The sequence below is a fragment of the Moschus berezovskii genome, chromosome 15 (genome assembly GCF_049115385.1).
Source record: "Moschus berezovskii isolate FMDL1 chromosome 15, NW_MosBer_1.0, whole genome shotgun sequence".
Taxonomy (NCBI): Eukaryota; Metazoa; Chordata; class Mammalia; order Artiodactyla; family Moschidae; genus Moschus; species Moschus berezovskii.
The window spans coordinates 34563086-34586289 of NC_142474.1; positions in this window are offsets into that span (position 1 = coordinate 34563086).

A 23204-nucleotide genomic window follows, 5' to 3' on the forward strand; every position below is an offset into this window, starting at 1 on the left:
GTGGTCTCCTGATCTTCTCTGAAGAATGTTTCATCAAGTAGTTAGCATCTTCCATTTTTAGGGGAATTTAGTTCTGCAGAAGAACTCAAAGATATCATTATGTGCATCCCTTGAGGTGGAACCAGGATCCTGTCCCAAGGCTGAGCTATTGTTTCTTGACTGCTCCTCCCTTATCTTGGCATCTTCTCCCTTCCCTGTTTAGCAACTGTTTGAATCTGCTCTTTGGAACTCAGAGAAAGTCATGAAAACTGAAGCTTATTCCCTATAAACAATAAATAGAGGACTTCTCTGCCCAGAAACCACACAGAGTCTTGCTCGGTTTCAGTACTAGAAAGGTAACTGAGATTATATACTTCAGGGATTAGTAAAAGGATGAAATGAAGAAAATCTATTGAACAACAGGAAAGATAAATTAATAACCTTTATTCTTTTGGCCTATGAACTGTGTAAAAACAAGCAAACAAAAATCTCCCCTGAGAATTGTTAACTTTAATTTTGCTCTTAGAGGGATTTGGAGTTGGAATTAACTTACAATGAAGAAACAGAATTGATCTCACAATGCTTATCTAAAAGCACCTATCGATACATGAGGTAATTCATTCATCTTAAGCCAAGAAACAAGCATAAAGATATTTCCATGTCAGTGACACCTAGAGTACCTGGTGAAAGCAAATGCTAAGCCTTCTTGGAAAGACATATCTTCCAAAAAGACTGAATGTTATTCCTTGCTGAAAATGAACTCAAAATAAAAACATAATTACAAAATACATAAAGAATCAGTCTCCATGGGTCCCCATGAAAGAATTTCAGGAGAGAAATACTTATATGGTGAACTTATTAAAGTAATTAAATGATGAATAGCAATATGCGCGACTTGGCAGCAGCAGCAGCAGCAAGCAAAGGTGAAAACCCACTAAAAAATTAAAGTGTTAAAAATGAGAGAGATTAAAACAAACTCATGAAGTCTAGAGGGTTACATAAAGTCCTACATATAATTAAAACATGCATAGTAGTTTCTACAAGGGAGTTAGAAACTGAGCACTATTCCATGGGAATATATGACAGATTATCTGTGTAACATCAAAAAAGTCTTCCTTTACTTAAGAAACATTTAAATTGAAACTTTAGCTTTCAGATGAAATTTGAAGAAGGGTAATTTTACTGGAAACTGGTGGCAGAGACACCAATGTGAAGTTTAGTGTATCTAGAAGACAAGCAGGGGGCAACATTATTGATAGCAAGAGGCTAAAAACATAGAACGCTTGTCTGAAGAATTTCACAGACTGGAGTGCTGTGTGGTTTCCTGTGCAATAAAGGAAATGGCAAGGCTTAAATTTGGTAGTAGGCAGATTATGCAAAAGCTTCCTTCACCTTCCAAAGAACTAGATTTGCAACTGAAGACAAGTTAAGCCCATTGGAAGATTTTGAGAAGGGGAGAGATGGGAAGATTCACAGGTTTGAGAAAGTGCAGTGGCAATACGGGAGATGGTCCCAGATCAGAGGTTTATAGGTGAGAAAAGAATCTATTGCATTAGCTCAGCATACTCTGTGATCCTGGATTTGGAAAATAGAATACACTTGAATAACCTGGTTAATAGGTGCTTAGAGAACATATATTAAAGAGGAAAAATGCAAGAGTAACAACAAAAAGCGGAGAAGGCAATGGCAAGCCACTCCAGTACTCTTGCCTGGAAAATCCCATGGATGGAGGAGCCTGGTAGGCTGCAGTCTGCGGGGTCGCTAAGGGTCGGACACGACTGAGCGACTTCACTTTCACTTTTCACTTTCACACATTGGAGAAGGAAATGGCAACCCACTCCAGTGTTCTTGCCTGGAGAATCCCAGGGACGGGGGAGCCTGGTGGGCTTCTGTCTATGGGGTCACACAGAGTCGGACACGACTGAAGTGACTTAGCAGCAGCAGCAGCAACAACAAAAAGACCAGAGATTTTACACTCTGAGGATTAGTAAGATGGGAAAGAAAACAGGAGAAACTGTTTTATAAAGATATAGCTGAATATTAATTGCTATATCATTTGCTCCTTGGGAAAAATCTTACCCAATATTGAGTTCTGAAGCCCCAGACTTTCTTCTGCTGCCATATTTGGCACCACTGTGTCCCATTTATGGTGACCACCCATTCTCTTTTCCAACAAGGCTCTTGTTCCTAAAATACATTAAATAATTCTAGAATGTGTTTCAAAACCCAGAGTAAGGCACTGCTTCTGAATAATCAGGAATTTCTCAGAAACAAAGACTTAAATTTGAGTGGAATTGATCAAAACTCAAGGTGCCATTTCACACAATATAACCCCAATGCTCACTTTTCCTGCCCCACAAGAATCCCACAATTTCAACAACAGGAAACAAAATGTTGCCACTCTCAATCTAGGGCAGCACATCAATGGGAAAGGGGGAGAAGCTTCGTTTTTGAAAAGCAGCTTTTATTCATTCACATAATCTGAAAGGCCTCCTGGCCACGATCAGTACCATTTTGATGTGGCATCCGCATTTTGTCTGCACATCCCTATGCCTTCTGCAAGAAGGAGGGTGCCTAAATGAAAGCAGTATGGTAGAATTTGGAAGAAATGCTTCATTACTGAACACACTGTCTTAGCACAGAAGCTCTGCGGATTCCCCTATTGATATGATAGTTCTCGAGACCTCACAGAAATGTCTCAATTCACTGTACAGGTGCCATGGAGAAGCACAGGTTTGCTCCTCCTTCTGGCACATCTTGGCAGAGTTCCATGAATATCTCAAGGAAATTCAACTCAGGCAATGGCTTAACAAATGCATTCAAATTCGGAGAAAGTATTTTCCAACATTATTGTTGATCTCTTGGCTTACTGTAGAGGGGCCAGGAATCGCTAATTTCATTTGATGGTCAAAAATCCTTTGCTTGTGGACTACTCAGGAAATAGTTCCTCTCTTCTTCAGTTTTCATATTCCTAGGGCTTTAGTCTGAATGGAAGAAGAGAAAGGTATCCTAACAGTTATTTCTCTTTCTCTTTTCATCTTTTTTTCCTCTTCTTTCACAAACACATAAACATGCACTACATAAACAAATTTGCATTAAAAAGGTATATACATATTTAAAAACCCTTAAAGCTGTTCTTCCCTGATGGCTGAGTTGGTAAAGAATCCGCCTGCAGTGCAGGAGACCCCGGTGGATTCCTGGGTTGGGAAGATCTGCTGGAGAAGGTATAGGCTACCCACTCCAGTATTCTTGGGCTTCCCTTGTAGCTCAGTTGGTAAAGAATCCACCTGCAATACAGGAGACCTGGGTTCAATCCCTGTATTGGGAAGATCCCCTGGAGAAGGGAAAGGCTACCCACTCCAGTATCCTGGCCTGGAAAATTCCATGGAGTCCATGGAGTCGCAAAGTGTCGGACATGACAGTGACTTTCACTTGACTTCAAAGCTGTTTCAAAATTATTAGAAAGTTCGAAATAGTGAGCTTTTTCATTAGAATCTGAAACTCACGTGGTTTGCCCATCTGTCTACATTGGCACATGCCACCACAATTTGTATTTATACTATGCAGTATTTATTTATTGATAATGCATTTTGACAAGCTTATGAACTTTCTCCTACACTCCTCTGTTTATTCTCATTCCCATTCAGTCACCATCTCTGCAACCTACACATTTTTTGATGTTTCCCTTTACAAAATCTTTCTCATCACTTCCACTGGAGACAAAATCAGCCAGAGGAACAACCTAAGCAAACCGGTTAGGTTTCTTCTCTATATTCCTGACACCCTATTTCACATACTACAGAAACCCAGTGACCTCCATCCCTTAGTCTGACACTACACTTCCCTGAAAGTGAAATTCCTTGTCCCTTCAATCTGAATACAGCTTCTTTTTTGGTGTGTGAAATTAATCACAGTAATATGTTAAGAGAATAACAGTTTTATTTTAATCTTTCCTAGGAGGCCTGGCATGCTGTGATTTATGGAGTCGCAAAGAGTCGGACACGACTGAGTGACTGAACTGAACTGAACTGCAACTTAAACAAAAACCTGCCTCCTTGATTCTTTAAAGATTATCTGAGCTCAATTTGCAGCAACATGAATGGAACTAGGGATGATCATACTACCTAAAGTAAGTCAGACAGAAAAAGAGAAATACTAAATAATATCCCTTCAGTTCAGTTCAGTTCAGTCGCTCAGTCATGTATGGATGTGAGAGTTGGACTGTGAAGAAAGCTGATCGCCGAAGAATTGATGCTTTTGAACTGTGGTGCTGGAGAAGACTCTTGAGAGTCCCTTGGACTGCAAGGAGATCCAACCAGTCCATTCTAAAGGAGATCAATCCTGGGTGTTCATTGGAAGGACTGATGCTAAAGCTGAAACTCCAATACTTTGGCCACCTCATGCGACGAGTTAATATCCCTTACATGTGGAATCTGAAAAAAAAAAAGATACAAATAAACTTTTTCACAAATAGAAACAGACTCTCAGACATAGAAAACAAATTTATGGTTACCAAAGGATAAACGGTGGAGTGGATAAATAAGGAGTTTGAGATTAAAAGATAAACACTATTCTATCTTAACATAGAAAAACAAAGACCTACTGTATAACACAGAGAACTATATTCAATATCCTGTAGTAGCCTATAATGGGAAGTAATCTGAAAAATAATGTATTTATGTACATATATACACACACACACACACACATATATAAAAATTTTGATGTTGTTGTTGCTGTTCAGTTGCTAAGTCATGCCTGACTCTTTGCAACCAAATGGACTGCAGCATGTCAGGCTTCTCTGTCCTTCTCTATCTCCAGAGTTTGCTCAAATTCATGTGCACTGAGTTGGTGATGCTATCTAACCATCTCATCCTCTGCCACCCTCTTCTCTTTTTGCCTTCAATATTTCCCAGCATCAGGGTCTTCTCTAATGAGTCAGCGCTTTGCATTAAGTGGCCAAAGTATTGGAGCTTCAGGTTCAGCATCAGCCCTTCCAATGAATATGTCCTTTAGGATCGACTGGTTTGATCTCCTTGAAGTCCAAGGGACTCTCAAGAGTCTACTCCAATACCACAGTTTGAAAACATCAATTCTTCAACATTCAGCCTTCCTTATGGGTCAACTGTCACATCCATCCATGACTACTGGAAAAACCATAGCATTGACTCTATAGACCTTCTGCTTTTTAATACACTGTCTAGGTTTGTCATAACTTTTCTTCAAAGCAGCAAGTGTCTTTTAATTTTATGGCTGTAGTCAATATCCACAGTGATTTTGGAGCCCAAGAAAGTAAAATCATGTACTGTTTCCATTGTTTCCCCATCTATACGCCATGACGTGATGGCACCAGATGCCATGATTTTAGTTTTTGGAATGTTCAGTTTTAGGCTACCTTTTTCATTCTCATCTTTCACCTTTATCAGGAGTCTCTTTAGTTCCTCTTCACTTTCTGCCAAAAGGGTGGTGTCATCTGCGTATATGAGGTTATTAATATTTCTCTGACATCTTGATTCCAGCTTGTGATTCATCCAGCCTGGCATTTCTCATGATGTGCTCTGCATCTAAGTCAAATAAACAGGGTGACAATATACAGCCTTGGTGCACTCTTTCCCCAGTTTTGAACCAGTCTGTTGTTCCAAGGTTTGGTTCTAACTGTTGCTTCTTGACTTGCACACAGGCTTCTCAGGAGGCAGGTAAGATGGTCTGGTATTCACATTTCTTTAAGAATTTTCCATAGTTTGTTGTGATCACACAGTCAAAGTATATAGCATAGTCATGAAACAGATTTTTCTCTGGAATTCCCTTGTTTTTTCTATGATCCAACAGATGATGACAATTTGATCTCTGGTTCCTCTGCCTTTTCTAAATCCAGCTTGGACATCTAGAAGTTCTTAGTTCATGTAATGTTGAAACCTAGCTCGGAGGATTTGAGCAGGACCTTGCTAGCATGTGAAATGAGTGTGACTATGCAGTAGTTTGAATGTTCTTTGGCATTGCCCTTTTTTGGGATTGGAATGAAAACTAACCTTTTCCAGTTCTGTGGCCACTCCTGAATTTTCCAAATGTGTTGGTATATTTGGTGCAGCACTTTAACAGCATCATCTTTTAGGATTTGAAATAGTTAACCTGGAATTCCGTCACCTCCACTAGCTTTGTTCAGTGATGCTTCCTAAGGTGCCTTTGACTTCACACTCCAGGATGTCTGGCTCTAGGTGAGTGATCACACCATCATGGTTACCCAGGTCTTTAAGATCCTTTTATATAGTTCTGTGTATTCTTGCCACCTCTTCTTAATATCTTCGGCTTCTGTTAAACCCATACCATTTAGTTTATTGTGCCCATCCTTGCATGAAATGTTCCATTGGTATCTCTAATTTTCTTGAAGAGATCTTTAGTCTTTCCCATTCTATTGTTTTTCTCTATTTCTTTGCATTGTTCACTTAGGAAGGCTTTCTTATCTCTCCTTGCTATTCTTTGGAACTCTGCATTTAAATGAGTATACCTTTTGTTTTCTCCTTTCCCTTTCCCTTCTTGTCTTTTCTCAGGTATTTGTAAGATCTTCTCAGACAACCATTTGGCCTTTTTTGCATTACTTTTTCTTTGGGATGGATTTGATAACTGCCTCCTATATAATGTTACAAACCGCCACCCATAGTTTTTCAGGCACTCTGTCTATCAGATCTAATCCCTTGAATCTATTTGTCATTTTCACTGTATAATCATAAGGGATTTTAGGTCATACTTGAATGGCCTAGTTGTTTTCCCTACTTTTGTCAATTTAAGTCTGAAATTTGCAGTAAAGAGTTCATGATTTGAGCCACAGTCAGCTCCTGGTCTTGTTTTTGCTGGCTGTATTGAGCTTCTCCATCTTCAGCTGCAAATAATATAATCAACCTGACTTTGGTATTGACTACCTGGTGATGTCCATGTGTAGAGTCATCTCTTGTGTTGTTGGAAGAGGGTGTTTGTGATGACCAGTGTGTTCTTTTAGCAAAACTCTGTTAGCTTTTGCCCTGCTTCACTTTGTAGTCCAAGGCCAAACTTGTCTGTTACTCCAGACTTCCTATCTCTTGACTTCCTAATTTGTGTTCTGATGCCCTTTGATGAGAAGGTCATATTTTTGTGAATGTTAGTTCTAGAAGATCTTGTAAGTCTTCATAGAACCATTCAACTTCAGCTTCTTCAGCATTCCTGGTTGGGGCATATACTTATATTACTGTGATATTGAATAGTTTGCCTTGGAAACAAAATTAGATGTTACTTTCATTTTTGAGATTGTACCCAAGTACTGCATTTCAGACTCTTTTTTGACTATGATGGCTACTCCATTTCTTCTAAGGGTTTCTGGCCCACAGTAGTAGATAAAATGGTCAACTGAATTAAATTCACCTGTTTCCATTTTAGTTCACTGACTCATAAGATGGTGATGATGTTCACTCTTGCCATCTCCTGTTTGGCCACTTCCAATTTGCCTTGATTCATGGACCTAACCTTCCAGGTTCCTATGCAATATTTTTCTTTAGAGCATCAGACTTTACTTTCAGCACCAGACACATCCAAAACTAGGTGCTGTTTCTGCCTTGTCTTAGCCTTTCATTCCTTCTGGACCTGTTTTTCCAGTAGCATATTGGGCAGCTACTGACCTGGGGAGTTCATCTTTCAGTGTCACATCTTTTTGCATTTTCATACTGTTCATGGTGTTGGGTGGTAGTGGGATAACTTAGTAGCTTGGGATTAAAATATACACACTACTATGTATAAAATAGATAACCAACAAAGACTTACTGTATAGCACAGGGAACTATATGCAATACTATGTAATATATATGTATATATATACATATGTATGTGTGTGTGTATATATATATATATATATATGTATGTGTATAATTGGATCACTGTGCCATACTCCTGAAACTTACATGACATTATTAATCAACTATACTTCAATTTAAAAAGATTGTAAAAGATATATTGGAGCCACTAGGATTAGAAAAGTTAAATGGATACAGAAGATCCTTCTGGTACATTATTGTAGACTAATGGTTCTCAAACTTTAGCAGAGAACAGATCCACCTGGAGGAAGGACCTGTTAAAGCATATATTGCTGCACCACATCTCTAGAGTTTTTTATTCAGTCAGTGTGGAGCACAGCCTGAGAATTTGTTTCCCAGGTGCTTCTGATACTACTAGTCTAAGGAGCATATTTTAATAACCACTGATCTATTAATATCTAGGCTATTCACACAGTTGGGCTGGCTCTATTAGCACCTTACACTTTTCGGAGATCAACTTATAACACCTGCTGTTGACTGAGGTATTCTGCTTTTTCTTTCACCTTCTCGAATTTCATTGCTCCACCTGAAATAAATATATCCTAATAACAAACCCTAAGCTATGCCACTTCAAAGAAATCATGGCAATGTAGCTAAAAGTCGACTTACTAGATGAAACCAACATTGGATGCTTGGATGTTCTGTTTGAAAATAATTCAATCTTTGATACATTCATCTACAAATCTGGCATCAAAGTGAACTCCCAGGTTCTGTACGATTTTTTTTCCTAGTAAGAGATGAAATATTTGTCTGCTGTCATTCTCTGAACATGATAATGAGTATAATAATACAGTACTCCTGGTGCTTAGAATCCTTGATCATATATTGTAATCATAAACATAGGCCAGAAACTCAATGACTTAATTATAACTTTGATGATAGACTGATAGAGAAAACTTCACACTATCCTCAGGGTAGAAAAGGACTCTTTTGAATGCATTTTAGAATCAATATGTGGTAAACACTTAAAAATGGATTCAAGTTCTGATAACTCAACCTCACGTGGTGATTTGAACATTTACTGACTCATTCGCCTTCATGTCTTCACACCTGCTATGCTTAGCATGTTCTCTAAGCTCATCCTTGTCATACCAAGTTCCTAAGCTTTTTTGAAGCCCAAATCATGTTTGCTCAATGCATTAACCTGTAACTCCTCTGTCAACACCCGTTTATGTATCAAACACATCCTACCCACTGAGACTGTGTGCTAGGAGCCAAAGATACAACGTGAATGAAACCCAAGAAAATACCCCATGGTAAGGGAGCCTAGTGGAGGTGATGGAAATCCAGTTAAGCTATTTCAAATCCTAAAAGATGATGCTGTGAAAGTGCTGCATTCAACATGTCAGCAAATTTGGAAAACTCAGCAGTGGCCATAGGACTGGAAAAGATCTGTTTTCATTCCAATACCAATCAAGGATGATGTCAAAGAATGTTCAAACTACTGCAGAATTGCACTCATCTCACACACTAGCAAAGTAATGCTCAAATTCTCCAAGACAGGCTTTAATAGTATATGAACCATAAAGTTTCAGATGTTCAAGCTGGATTTAGAAAAGGCAGAGGAACCAGAGATCAAATTGCCATCATCTGCTGGATCACAGAAAAAGTAAGAGAATTGCAGAAAAGCATCTGTTTCTGATTAATGATTTCGACGAAGCCTCTGACTGTGTGGATCACAACAAACTGTGGAAAATTCTTCAAAAGATGGGAATACCAGACCACCTTACCTGCCTTCTGAGAAATCTGTATGCAGGTCAAGAAGCAACTGTTAGAACTGGACATGGAACAACAGACTGGTTCCAAATAGGGAAAGGAGTACATCAAGGCTATATATTGTCACCCTGCTTATTTAACTTATATGCAGAGTACATCATGGGAAATGCCAGGCTGGATAAAACACAAGCTTGAATTAAGATTGCCGGGAGAAATATCAATAACCTCAAATATGCAGGTGACACCACTCTTATGGCAGAAAGTGAAGAGGAACTAAAAAGCCTCTTGATGAAAGTGAATGAGGAGAGTGAAAAAGTTGGCTTAAAACTCAGCATTCAAAAAATGAAGATCATGTTATCTAGTCCCATCACTTCATGGCAAATAGATGGGGAAACAGTGGAACCAGTGACAGTCTTTATTTTGGGGGGCTCCAAAATCACTGCAGATGGTGACTGCAGCCATGAAATTAAAAGACGCTTGCTCCTTGAAAGAAAAGTTATGACCAACCTGGACAACTTATTAAAAAGCAGAGACATTACTTTGCCAACAAAGGTCCATCTAGTCAAAGCTGTGGTTTTTCCAGTAGTCATGTATGGGCGTGAGAGTTGGACTATAAAGAAAGCTGAACCCCAAAGAATTGATGTTTTTGAACTGTGGTGTTGGAGAGGTCTCTTGAGAGTCTCTTGGATTGCAAGGAGACCAAATCATTCAGTACTCAAGGAAATCAGTCCTGAATATTCATTGGAAGGAATGATACTGAAGCTGAAACTTCAATTCTTTGGCCACCTGATGAGAAGAACTGACTCATTGGGAAAGACCCTGATCCTGGGGAAGATTGAAAGCAGGAGGAGAAGGGGAAGACAAAGGATGAGCTGGTTGGATGGCATCACTAATGGACATGAGTTTGAATAAGCTCAAGATGTTGGTGTTGGACAGGGAAGCTGGTTATGCTGCAGTCTATGTGATTGCAAAGAGTTGGATACAACTGAGCGACTGAACTTAACTGAAGGGAGACAGACGTAAACATATAAAGGCAATAAAGTATCAGGGGATTTTCAAAGAAGAAGAAAAACAATCAATTCTTTTTTTTTTTTTCTGTATTATCCTCAAAATGTCGTGTGAGTGGATTCAGTCTTCCTCTAATAAAGGAATATTTTCATGTATTCTCAATAAATCATCTCTTAAAAATAGTTGAAATAGTCATTTATTTATGCATTTAACATTAAAAGTGAAGCCAAATTATTAATAAAGCCCCTGTCATTGTAGTAAGAGCATAAAAGAAAAGGCATCAAATGGTAACAGCAACATTCCAAGAGGTTGATAAGTTGAAGATACAGGCTGTCTGAATAAATTATACACACAGATACACACACAAACACATATGGAAATCGTTAACATTAGATGTGGAAGACAGAGGAAAATAGATCATGGCCAGATGTTTCCTTAGAATCCCCTCTGTCATCAACAAACAACAACAACAAAGTGATTTTCCAGTATCCTAGTTGGGATTAAGAGTTTACAAGACTCACTTCAGTGATATCTGGCTACATTGATAGAGATTTATATGTATATAAACTCTATTAGGAACTACATAAAATCTTTAAATCATGCAATTACATCTTTGTCTACTAACTATTCTTCAGGGTTACAAAATCTGTGATAAAACACCAACATTTGTATGTACGTCTCTGGTCTTTAAAATATGTCGACAACAGGAGGACAAATAACAATATAATGAAGAGAAGTGAATGGAACAGTTCCATCTTTGTTGATCTGGGATACCCTCTATCTCTTGGATTGGGTCGATATCTAAACAATAATCAATCATAGAAACATTTAATTATTAATGTGTACAGCTGATTTCTATTCTGTAGAACTATGCAGTTTCCAAGTTCAGAGGAAAGAAATCCTCAAAGTTATCAAAATGTGTATTCTCAAAAATCTCTACACTAGTACTGATGATCTCCTAAGTTATTCAGCCACTTACTGGGCATCTAGCATGTTAGAAGCAATAAACTGACATTAAATTATTTAATAAAAAGTGAAGAGGAACTAAAAAGCCTCTTGATGAAAGTGAAAGAGGAGAGTGAAAAGGTTGGCTTGAAGCTCAACATTCAGAAAACAAAGATCATGGCATCTGGTCCCATCACTTCATGGGAAATAGATGGAAAAACAGTGGAAACAGTGCCAGACTTTATTTTGGGGGGGGGGCTCCAAAATAACTGCAGATGCTGATTGCAGCCATGAAATTAAAAGACGCTTACTCCTTGGAAGGAAAGTTATGACCAACCTAGATAGCAAATTAAAAACAGAGACATTACTTTGCCAACAAAGGTCCATCTAGTCAATGCTATGGTTTTTCCCGTGGTCATGTATGGATGTGAGAGTTGGACTGTGAAGAAAGCTGATCGCCAAAGAATTGATGCTTTTGAACTGTGGTGCTGGAGAAGACTCTTGAGAGTCCCTTGGACTGCAAGGAGATCCAACCAGTCCATTCTAAAGGACATCAATCCTGGGTGTTCATTGGAAGGACTGATGCTAAAGCTGAAACTCCAATAATTTGGCCACCTCATGCGATGAGTTGACTCACTGGAAAAGACTCTGATGCTGGGAGGGATTGGAGGCAGGAGGAGAAGAGGACGACAGAGAATGAGATGGCTGGATGGCATCACCGACTCGATGGACATGAGTTTGAGTGAACTCCGGGAGTTGGTGATGGACAGGGAGGCCTGGCGTGCTGTGATTCATGGGGTCGCAAAGAGTCGGACACCACTGAGCGACTGAACTGAACTGATAGGGTTTATAGTTTAATGTTAGTGGTTTTACTTAGTTTCAAAACCATGTAGTTTAGTTGCATATACATACATATTTGGTTGCATGCTGAAGTGAATGTGCAATGGGATTGCATGCATGCTTAGTCACTAAAGTCATGTCCAGCATAAACAACAATATTGTTGAAAACAGAATAATTTCTAATTACATGTCTACCTTAAGTCAACATGAAGATATTAAGAATTACTGTGACAGCAAGATGGAATGGTCACTAATTGGCTGAGAGGAAATAGAGCAATTATAAAAATTTGACTAGTCAATAAAAGTATAGTATACACTTCTAAAACTTCTCAGTCCACAAATTCATTGCTTATCTCAAGTTTTGTTTTGCCATATCCTCAGAGCTTAAACCAGCACCTAACATGCTCAGTCCCCTAAACAGCTCTCAAACAGTATCATTGCTTTATTTCATTTCCTAACTAGTATGACTGAACTTCTGCAAGCAGAAGAAATGCTTGAGAAAGAAAGTTTAGTCTCAGTTTTGCTATTTGTAATATTCTTACTTTATGGTCCTAGGTTACACTCTTTAGTGTCACTTAATGAGTAGCTGCTTAGTGATCCCTGATATATATATCAGACTATATGTGCATTCTCAGTCACTTCAGTCATATCCGATTCTTTGTGACCCTATGGGCTGTAGCCCGCCAGGCTCCTCTGTCCGTGGGATTCTCCAGGTAAGAATACTGGAGTGGGTTGCCGTGTCCTCCTCTAGAGGATCTTCCCAATTCAGGGATCAAACCCAGGTCTTCTGCACTGCAGTCAGATTCTTTACTGCTGAGCCACCTGGGAAGCCCTATCACACTATAAATACATGTATAATTACTAATACTTAGAAGTAATTGAACAGTTCTATTAAAAAAGACTATAATATTCACCTTACATATATCCTGCAATCAGTCAATGGATGAATTAGATTGAAATGATGTTTTTCTGATTTCAAATCCTATATCCTAGCTCTGTCCCTCCTCTGCCTTCTCTTCTTTAGAATAAAATTGCTAGAGACGTGAAAAACACAATGTTGCATTATTATAAGAAATAATGCAAGAACAAGAGGATGATCTCACTATTCTTTCTATAAAGGGATGATGTAAGTGTCTAATTACATGTAAGTGATAAAATATGGAGCATTATTCTAACTGCCTTATACTTACTTTTGTCTCCTTGAAAATTCTGAAGATTTAGAAGTCAAAGTCAAATCAAGAGGATAGTATAGGATAAAAACATTATATGAGGAAAGAGAATTATTTACGTTGTATCAGATCTTATTTGAATCTAGTCTCTTGGGAGTTACAACGTACAGGCTGCACAAACTGAAGAAGCTGGAATGGTATGAATGAAAGTCTTAAATACACGGATACAACTTTGATTCTTGAAGTGAGAGTTTTAACCAAAACATTTCCCTTATTTTCACTATCCAAGTGTTTAATGGGTGTAAAATGGGTCACATAGAAATTTTCTCCTTCAATGAAATCATATGCTATCATCTAGATGATAATATTCTCAGTTTTATAAAAGTAAATATGTCCTTCATTATTTCTTCTATGATTTTAATGAATAAATTATGCAAAAGCATGAGGTTTATAGTCTCAGAGACTTTTATGTATTCTTTCTTTAGTTTTTTTTTTCCACTAGATTTTTATTGATAATTTTGAAGATAAAAACACTAATTTTCTAAAAGGATCTTCAGTTCAATTCAGTTCAGTCGCTCAGTGGTGTCCGACTCTTTGCGACCCCATGAATCACAGCACGCCAGGCCTCCCTGTCCATCACCAACTCCCGGAGTTCACTCAAACTCATGTCCATCGAGTCGTGATGCCATCCAGCCATCTCATTCTCTGTCGTCCCCATCTCTTCCTGGCCCCAATCCTTCCCAGCATCAGAGTCTTTTCCAGTGAGTCAACTCGTCACATGAGGTGGCCAAAGTATTGGAGTTTCAGCTTTAGCATCAGTCCTTCCAATGAACACCCAGGATTGATGTCCTTTAGAATGGACTGGTTGGATCTCCTTGCAGTCCAAGGGATTCTCAAGAGTCTTCTCCAGCACCACAGTTCAAAAGCATCAATTCTTTGGCGATCAGCTTTCTTCACAGTCCAACTCTCACATCCATACATGACCACGGGAAAAACCATAGCCTTGACTAGACGGACCTTTGTTGGCAAAGTAATGTCTCTGCTTTTTAATATACTATCAAGGTTGGTCATAACTTTCCTTCCAAGGAGTAAGCATCTTTTAATTTCATGGCTGCAAAGGATCTTAGGGGTAGAAGACCTGGTTTGTAGTAATGGCTGAGAGCTTCATCATGAAAAAATCCAATTACTCTCGATCTGTCTTCTCTTGTGACATTTCTTGCCAAGAAATCTGCAGAGGATTCGAGGGTTTGTAATGGAGAGGAACCCTTCTATATCCTGCCAGTTTCATCTGTTCCACCTGAATCTTTTGCTCCAGGTACCAGATGACTTGAGTTTCTTACAATGTGACATGTTCTCAATTATCCTCGTGTTTTGTTCCTTGTTTTATTATCTTTGCTCCTAATTATTTCTGCTTGGCTTTTCCCATTCACTTTTTGCTACCCGTTTACCACTTGTTACCTGACCTGGGTAGTCCTCCACCTGAGCCCCTTATTATTTTCCTTCTGTGTGCTCCAGGTATAACATTTACTTGTAATGGCTTTGCCTTCCCTCCTCACAAGAACAGCAAGCTTCTTAAAATCAAAGATGATTGTATATCTGCTTCATACCCTTAATGCTTACAACATGCTTAGCACCTAGCACATCCTCAAAGATACTTGCAGAGTGAAGACCTCTGGACTTCTGTGCTTTGCTTTAAAAAATATGAAGCTTCTGACCTATCCTGAGTAGAGTCTGGGCACCACTTTGTTTTTCCAAGGGTATTTATTGATTTAGAGGGCAGGCACTTTACTTCCAGTAAATAATTGTTTCTCATAGGAAAAAATTAAAAGTTTGCCCAAATTAAAAAAAAAAGACATTATGTTAAGAAAGAATATAAGAATTCACTTTCAATAAATTTTATTTAAATTTCATAATTATCTTAGAAGAGAAAGAAATAAAGCATAAAAATGCTTACCCAAAGTGATAAATGGAGTTTAGCACAAATAGTGAATTGCTGCCTCCCAATATTAGGCCACAATCAGGCCTCATTCATCCTGTGAACTTCATATGTAAATCAATGAGTTTTCCTCTCTCAATATCCTTCGCTCCATTTTAACTTGGAAGAGCCATGGGAGCAGTATTAGCCAGTAAACTTTAGATTGACTAAGTTTGAATCACGTGGAGACTTTGCATAGGCTGCCAAGTTCAAGCATGGTTCCTTTTCTAGAAGAATTTTACTTTTTATGGCTGAGACCACTGAGTCTTTTGCACCCACTACTATGGACATTTCTTCAAACAGGACCTCAACTCAACGTCTCCTATCAGAGAGAGAATCCATCAGTTCAGTTCAGTTCAGTTCAGTTCAGTCGCTCGTAGTGTCCGACACTTTGCGACCCCATGAATCACAGCACGCAAGTCCTCCCTGTCCATCAACAACTCCCGGAGTTCACTCAAACTCATGTCCATCGAGTCGATGATGCCATCCAGCCATCTCATTCTCTGTCGTCCCCATTTCCTCCCACCCCCAATCCCTCCTAGCATCAGACTCTTTTCCAGTGAGTCAACTCATTGCATGAGGTGGTCAGAGTATTGCAGTTTCAGCTTTAGCATCAGTCCTTCCAATGAACACCCAGGATTGATCTCCTTTAGAATGGACTGGTTGGATCTCCTTGCAGTCCAAGGGACTCTCAAGAGTCTTCTCCAGCACCACAGTTCAAAAGCATCAATTCTTCAGCGATCAGCTTTCTTCACAGTCCAACTCTCACATCCAAACATGACCACAGGGAAAACCATAGCCTTGACTAGACGGACCTTGGCTGGCAAAGTGATGTCTCTGCTTTTTAATATGCTATCTAGGTTGGTCATAACTTTCCTTCCAAGGAGTAAGCATCTTTTAATTTCCTGGCTGCAATCAGCATCTGCAGTGATTTTGGAGTCCCAAAAAATAAAGTCTGACACTGTTTCCACTGTTTCCCCATCTATTTCCCATGAAGTGATGGGACCAGATGCCATGATCTTCGTTTTCTGAATGTTGAGCTTCAAGCCAACTTTTTCACTCTCCTCTTTCACTTTCATCAAAAGGCCTTTGAGTTCCTCTTCACTTTCTGCCATAAGGGTAGTGTCATCTGCATATCTGAGGTTATTGATATTTCTCCCAGCAATCTTGATTCCAGCCTGTGCTTCTTCCAGCCCAGCGTTCCTCATGATGTACTCTGCATATAAGTTAAATAAACAGGGTGACAATATACAAACTTGACGAGCTCCTTTTCCTATTTGGAACCAGTCTGTTGTTCCATGTCCAGTTCTAACTGTTGCTTCCTGACCTGCATACAGGTTTCTCAAGAGGCAGGTCAGGTGATCTGGTATTCCCATCTCTTTCAGAATGTTCCACAGTTTATTGTGATCCACACAGTCAAAGGCTTTGGCATAGTCAATGAAGCAGAAATAGATGTTTTTCTGAAACTCTCTTGCTTTCTCCATGATCCAGCGGATGTTGGCAATTTGATCTCTGGTGCCTCTGCCTTTTCTAATACCTGCTTGAACATCTGGAATTTCACATATTGCTGAAGCCTGGCTTGGAGAATTTTGAGCATGACTTTACTAGCGTGTGAGATGAGTGTAATTGTGCGGTAGTTTGAGCATTTTTTGGCATTGCTTTTTTTTGGGATTGGAATGAAGACTGACCTATTCTAGTCCTGTGGCCACTGCTGAGTTTTCCAAATTTGCTGGCATATTGAGTGTAGCACTTTCACAGCATCATCTTTGGATTTGAAATAGCTCAATTGGAATTCCATCACCTCCACTAGCTTTGTTCGTAGTGATGCTCTCTAAGGCCCACTTGATTTCACATTCCAAGATGTCTGGTTCCAGGTGAGTGATCACGCCATCGTGATTATCTTCGTCGTGAAGATCTTTTTGTACAGTTCTTCTGTGTATTCTTGCCACCTCTTCTTAATATCTTCTGCTTCTGTTAGGTCCATACCATTTCTGTCCTTTATCGAGCCCATCTTTGCATGAAATGTTCCCTTGATATCTCTAATTTTCTTGCAAAGATCTCTTGTTTTTCCTATTCTGTTGTTTTCCTCTATTTCTTTGCATTGATCGCTACTCCATGTTCAAGGTCAGGAGGAGCGGCCTTGAGGATATACCCCTCGTCCAAGGTAAGGTACAGTGGCTGCACTTTGCTGGAGCAGCTGTGAAGAGATATTCCACAACCAAGGTAAGAGAAACCCAAAAAAGACGGTAGGTATTTGGAGAGGGCATTAGAGGGCAGACACACTGAAAACTAGTTGATCTGATCATGTGGACCACAGCCCTGTCTAACTCAATGAAACTAAGCCATGCTGTGTGGGGCAACCCAAGATGGATGGGTCTTGGTGGAGAGGTCTGACAGAATGTGGTCCACTGGAGAAGGGAATGGCAAACCACTTCAGTATACTTGCCTTGAGAATCCCATGAACAGTATCAAAAGGCAAATGATAGGATATTGAATGAGAAATTCCCCAGGTCGGTAGGTGCCCAGTATGCTGCTGGAGATCAGTGGAGAAATAACTCCAGAAAGAATGACGGGATGGAGCCAAAGTGAAACAAATACCCAGTTGTGGATGTGACTGGTGATAGAAGCAAGGTCCGATGCTGTAAAGAGCAATATCGATAGGAACCTGGAATGTTAGGTCCATGAATCAAGGCAAATTGGAAGTGGTCAAACAGGAGATGGCAAGAGTGAACGTCGACATTCTAGGAATCAGTGAATTAAAATGGACTGGAATTTAACTCAGATGACCATTATATCTACTACTGTGGGCAGGAATCCCTTAGAAGAAATGGAGTAGCCATGATGGTCAACAAAAGAGTCTGATATGCAGTACTTGGATGCAATCTTAAAAACGACAGAATGATTTCTGTTCATTTCCAGGGCAAACCATTCAATATTACAGTAATCCAAGTCTATGCCCCAACCAGTAATGCTGAAGAAACTGATGTTGAACGGTTCTATGAAGACCTACAAGACCTTTTAGAACTAATACCCAAAAAAGATGTCCTTTTCATTATAGAGGACTGGAATGCAAAAGTAGGAAGTTAAGAAACACCTGGAGTGACATGCAAATTTGGCCTTGGAGCACGAAATGAAGCAGGGCAAAGGCTAATAGAGTTTTGCCAAGAGAACACACTGGTCATAGCAAACACCCTCTTCCAACAACACAAGAGAAGATTCTACCCATGGACATCACCAGATGGTCAACACCAAAATCAGATTGATTATATTCTTTGCAGCCAAAGATGGAGAAGCTGTATACAGTTAGTAAAAACAAGACCAGGAGCTGACTGTGGCTCAGATCATGAACTCCTTGTTGCCAAGTTCAGACTTAAATTTAAGAAAATAGGGCAAACCACTAGACCATTCAGATATGACCTAAATCAAATCCCTTATGATTATACAGTGGAAGTAAGAAATAGATTTAAGGGACTAGATCTGATAGAGTGCCTGATGAACTCTGGATGGAGGTTTGTGACATTGTATAGGAGACAGGGACCAAGACCATCCCCATGGAAAAGAAATGCAAAAAAACAAAATGGCTGTCTGAGGAGGCCTTACAAATAGCTGTGAAAAGAAAAGAAGCGAAAAGCAAAGGAGAGGAGAGACGCCCGGCTCCGGCGGCACAGACGCGAGAGACGCCCGGCTCCGGCACAACCGACCACGTGCAGAATCGTGGCTGAGAGGAGCTGCCCCTCGCCCAGGGTTAGGGCGGTGGCCGAGAGGAGCTGTACCACGTCCAGGAGGCTGTGGCTGCTTGGGCACCCGAGGGCCAAGAGGAGCTGCTCCACATTCAAAGCAGGAGGGGCGGCCTTGAGGAGATATCCCTCGTCCAAGGTAAGGTACAGCGGCTGCACCTTGCTGGAGCAGCTGGGAAGAGATACTCCACAACCAAGTGGAATATAAGAATCCAGTGTTCTGGGGAGGAAGGAACAAGATGGCGGAGGGATAAGACGGCGAGACCACTCTCTCCCCCACAAATTCATCAAAAGAACATTTGAACGCGGAGTAAAGTCCACAAAACAACTTCTGAATACTGGCAGAGGACATTGGGCTCCCAGAAAAGCAGCCCATTGTCTTCTAAAGGAGAGAGAAGAAATCCAGCTCCACCCACCAGAACACCGACACATGCTTCCCTAACCAGGGAACCCGGACAAGTCACCCGTCCAACCCCACACACAGCGAAGAAACTACATAATAAAGAGAACTCCACAAACTGCAAGAAGAGGGAAAGGCCACCCCAAGCAAAGCAATATAAGCAAGATGAAGGGGCAGAGAAATACCCAGCAAGTAAAGGAACAAGATAATTGCCCACCAACACAAACAAAAGAAGAAGATATAGGGAATTTACCTGATAAAGAATTTCAAATTTTGATGGTGAAAATGATTCAAAATCTTGAAAGCAAAATGGAGTTACAGATAAATAACCAAAAAGGATTGAGAAGATGGAAGAAAGATTTAATAAGGACTTAGAAGAAATAAAAAAGAGTCAATATACAATGAATAATGCAATAGATGAGATCAGAAACACTCTGGAGGGAACAAACAGTAGAATAACAGAGGCAGAAGACAGGATAAGCGAACTAGAAGATAGAATTGTAGAAATAAATGAAACAGAGATGAAAAAAGAAAAACGAATTAAAAGAAATGAGGACAATATTAGAGACCTCTGGGACAATGTTAAATGCTCCAACATTCGAATCATAGGAGTCCCAGAAGAAGAAGACAGAAAGAAAGACCATGAGAGAATACTTGAGGAGATAATAGTTGAAAACTCCCCTAAAATAGGGAAAGAAATAATCACCCAAGTCCAAGAAACCCAGAGAGTCCCCAACAGGATAAACCCAAGGCGAAATACTCCAAGACACATATTAATCAAATTAACAAAGATCAAACACAAAGAACAAATCTTAAAAGCAGCAAGGGAAAAGCAGCAAATAACACATAAGGGGATTCCCATAAGGATAACAGCTGATCTTCCAACAGAAACTCTTCAGGCCAGAAGGGAGTGGCAAGACATACTTAAAGTGATGAAAGAAAATACCCTACAGCCCAGATTACTATACCCAGCAAGGATCTCATTCAAATATGAAGGAGAAATCAAAAGCTTTACAGACAAGCAAAAGCTGAGGGAATTCAGCATCACCAAACCAGCTCTCCAACAAATGCTAAAGGATCTTCTATAGACAGGAAACACAGAAAGAGTGTATAAACTTGAACCCAAAGCAATAAAGAAAATGGCTACGGGATCGTACTTATCAATAATTACCTTAAACGTAAATGGGTTGAAATTTTCAAAAAGGCTAGGAAACAATTCTCATAGCCATCAATAGTTCAGTGCTGAGTTCATGAATAGTTTTTAAAGTTTGGGACAAACTGTAGTATTTGCTATTTGAAGTACTATTTGTAATTGGCATATTACGATGTAACATTGGTCTTCATTTCCAACTTAAAATGCCTAAAAATGCCTAACAGGTTTTTAGATTTGTGAATTTTAGTTGAAATGTATTTTATGATGTTACTAAACTTGCAGAAATATTGAAATATTTCAGAGAACTTATTCACTGTACATTTAATTTATTTTATTTATAAAAGTTATGAACTGTAGAAAGTTTTACTTGTTGGGTCAAATGCTTGTTGCTTCAAATGCTTGTTGCATTTGAAGTGCTAGTTACAAGAAAATCAAATACCTTCAATGTATAAATGCTATTAAGTTTTTAAAGGACTCTGGAGTATAAGTAAGTTTGTTTAAAGAAATTTAGTCTGTTCAACTTGAATCAGCTCTGTCAAACATTAATTAAAAGCCTCAATTAAAAAAAATTAAAAAAATTTTGAATAAACAACCTTTATTGGGTGAACAAGTAAGTTTTTGAGATCAATTTCCAAAACATATAATAAAAAAATTATACATATCTTCTAATCCCTCCCCCCCAAAAAAAAAGAAAAGCAAAGGAGAAAAGGAAAGATATAAGCATCTGAATGCAGAGTTCCAAAGAATAGCAAGGAGAGATAAGAAAGCCTTCCTCAGTGATCAATGCATAGAAATAGAGGAAAACAACAGAATAGGAAAAACAAGAGAGAGAATCCATAGAATCAGCTAAATGAGAGGTTGCAGAGCTTGAATGGCATGCTAACATTCCCCATAGTTGGCCTTCTCCTCTCAGAATTACACTTTAAAGGGAGTGAAGACCCCAAGGATTTGGTCCTGTTCTTTTAATTGATTCTAATTTATTCTTCTTTTGGATCCCTACCCTATAAGGAATGTAAACTCAGCCTAAAGAGCACATCTCTCTGTAGAATGGAGACTAGGAAAGGTTGTCATGATTGAAGGAGATTATCAGAGATAAGTCTTTTTCATCTACTTAAGTTTGATAATTTCTTTCTTACTCAGGGTTGGCAGGTAGATCCCCTCCAGGCATCTTGTATTTGAGAGAGATAGCATGACCTCTGGTCAGCCAATCAGACAATTTTAAATCCTGAAAGCACAGAATGATTCTGTTGCTAGAAATTAACCAAATCTATTGAAAATATGGCAACACAGAGTTATCTTAAATACAAGATGCTTTCCTTCCTTGAAAAGTTGATTCTAAAGTATAAATAAACAGATTTATAAACAATGATAAATTTACCACATTCGTCTTGAGTTGAAAGAAGTAGAAAAAGGTGTTTTTGTTTTGTTTTATCTTCTCTTACTTTCAGTTCGGTTCAGTTGCTCAGTCATGACTGACTCTGCGACCCCATGAATCACAGCACGCCAGGCCTCCCTGTCCATCACCAACTTCCGGAGTTCACTCAGACTCATGTCCATTGAGTCGGTGATGTCATCCAGCCATCTCATTCTTTGTCGTCCCCTTTTCCTCCCACCCCCAATCTTTCCCAGTATCAGAGTCTTTTCCAGTGAGTCAACTCGTCTCATGAGGTGGCCAAAGTATTGGAGTTTCAGCTTTAGCATCAGTTCGCTTAGCCGTGTCCAACTCTTTGTGACCCCATGGACTGCAGCACCCAGGCTTCCCTGTCCATCACCAACTCCCAGAGTTTACTCAAACTCATGTCCATTGAGTCAGTGATGCCATCCAACCATCTCATCCTCTGTTGTCCCCTTCTCCTCCTGCCTTCAATCTTTCCCAGCATCAGGGTTTTTCCAATGAGTCAGTTTTTCACATCAGGTAGCCAAAGTATTGGAGTTTCAGCTTCAGCATCAGTCCTTCCAATGAATTTTCAGGACTGATTTCCTTTAGTATTGACTGGTTGGACCTCCTTGCAGCCCGATGGACTCAAGAGTCTTCTCCAACACCACAGTTCAAAAGCATCAATTCTTTGATGCTTTTAATTATTTTATTAAATAAAATTATTTCTTTTATTTTTAATTCAATTTCTTTTTTTAATTTTTTATTAAATCACCCTATAAGAAATGTGGAAACCAAAAGTGTGCTAAATCTAAATTATATGTTAATACTCCACCCCCACTCCATCCACCAAAAATACAACCATAAATGATAAGAGGAATAGTAAGAGTTCAGAGCTGATCTTTTTTGATGCATTGAATTTGAAACAATAAAATAGTGTGATGAGTGGTAAATATCAGCTTGGAATATAGAGTATCATGTTTATTTGTTAGTGTCATTTGAAACCATTGGAACATTACAATAGAGAAAACAACTGCAGGTAGATACATTTAGAGCAGATAGCATGCAA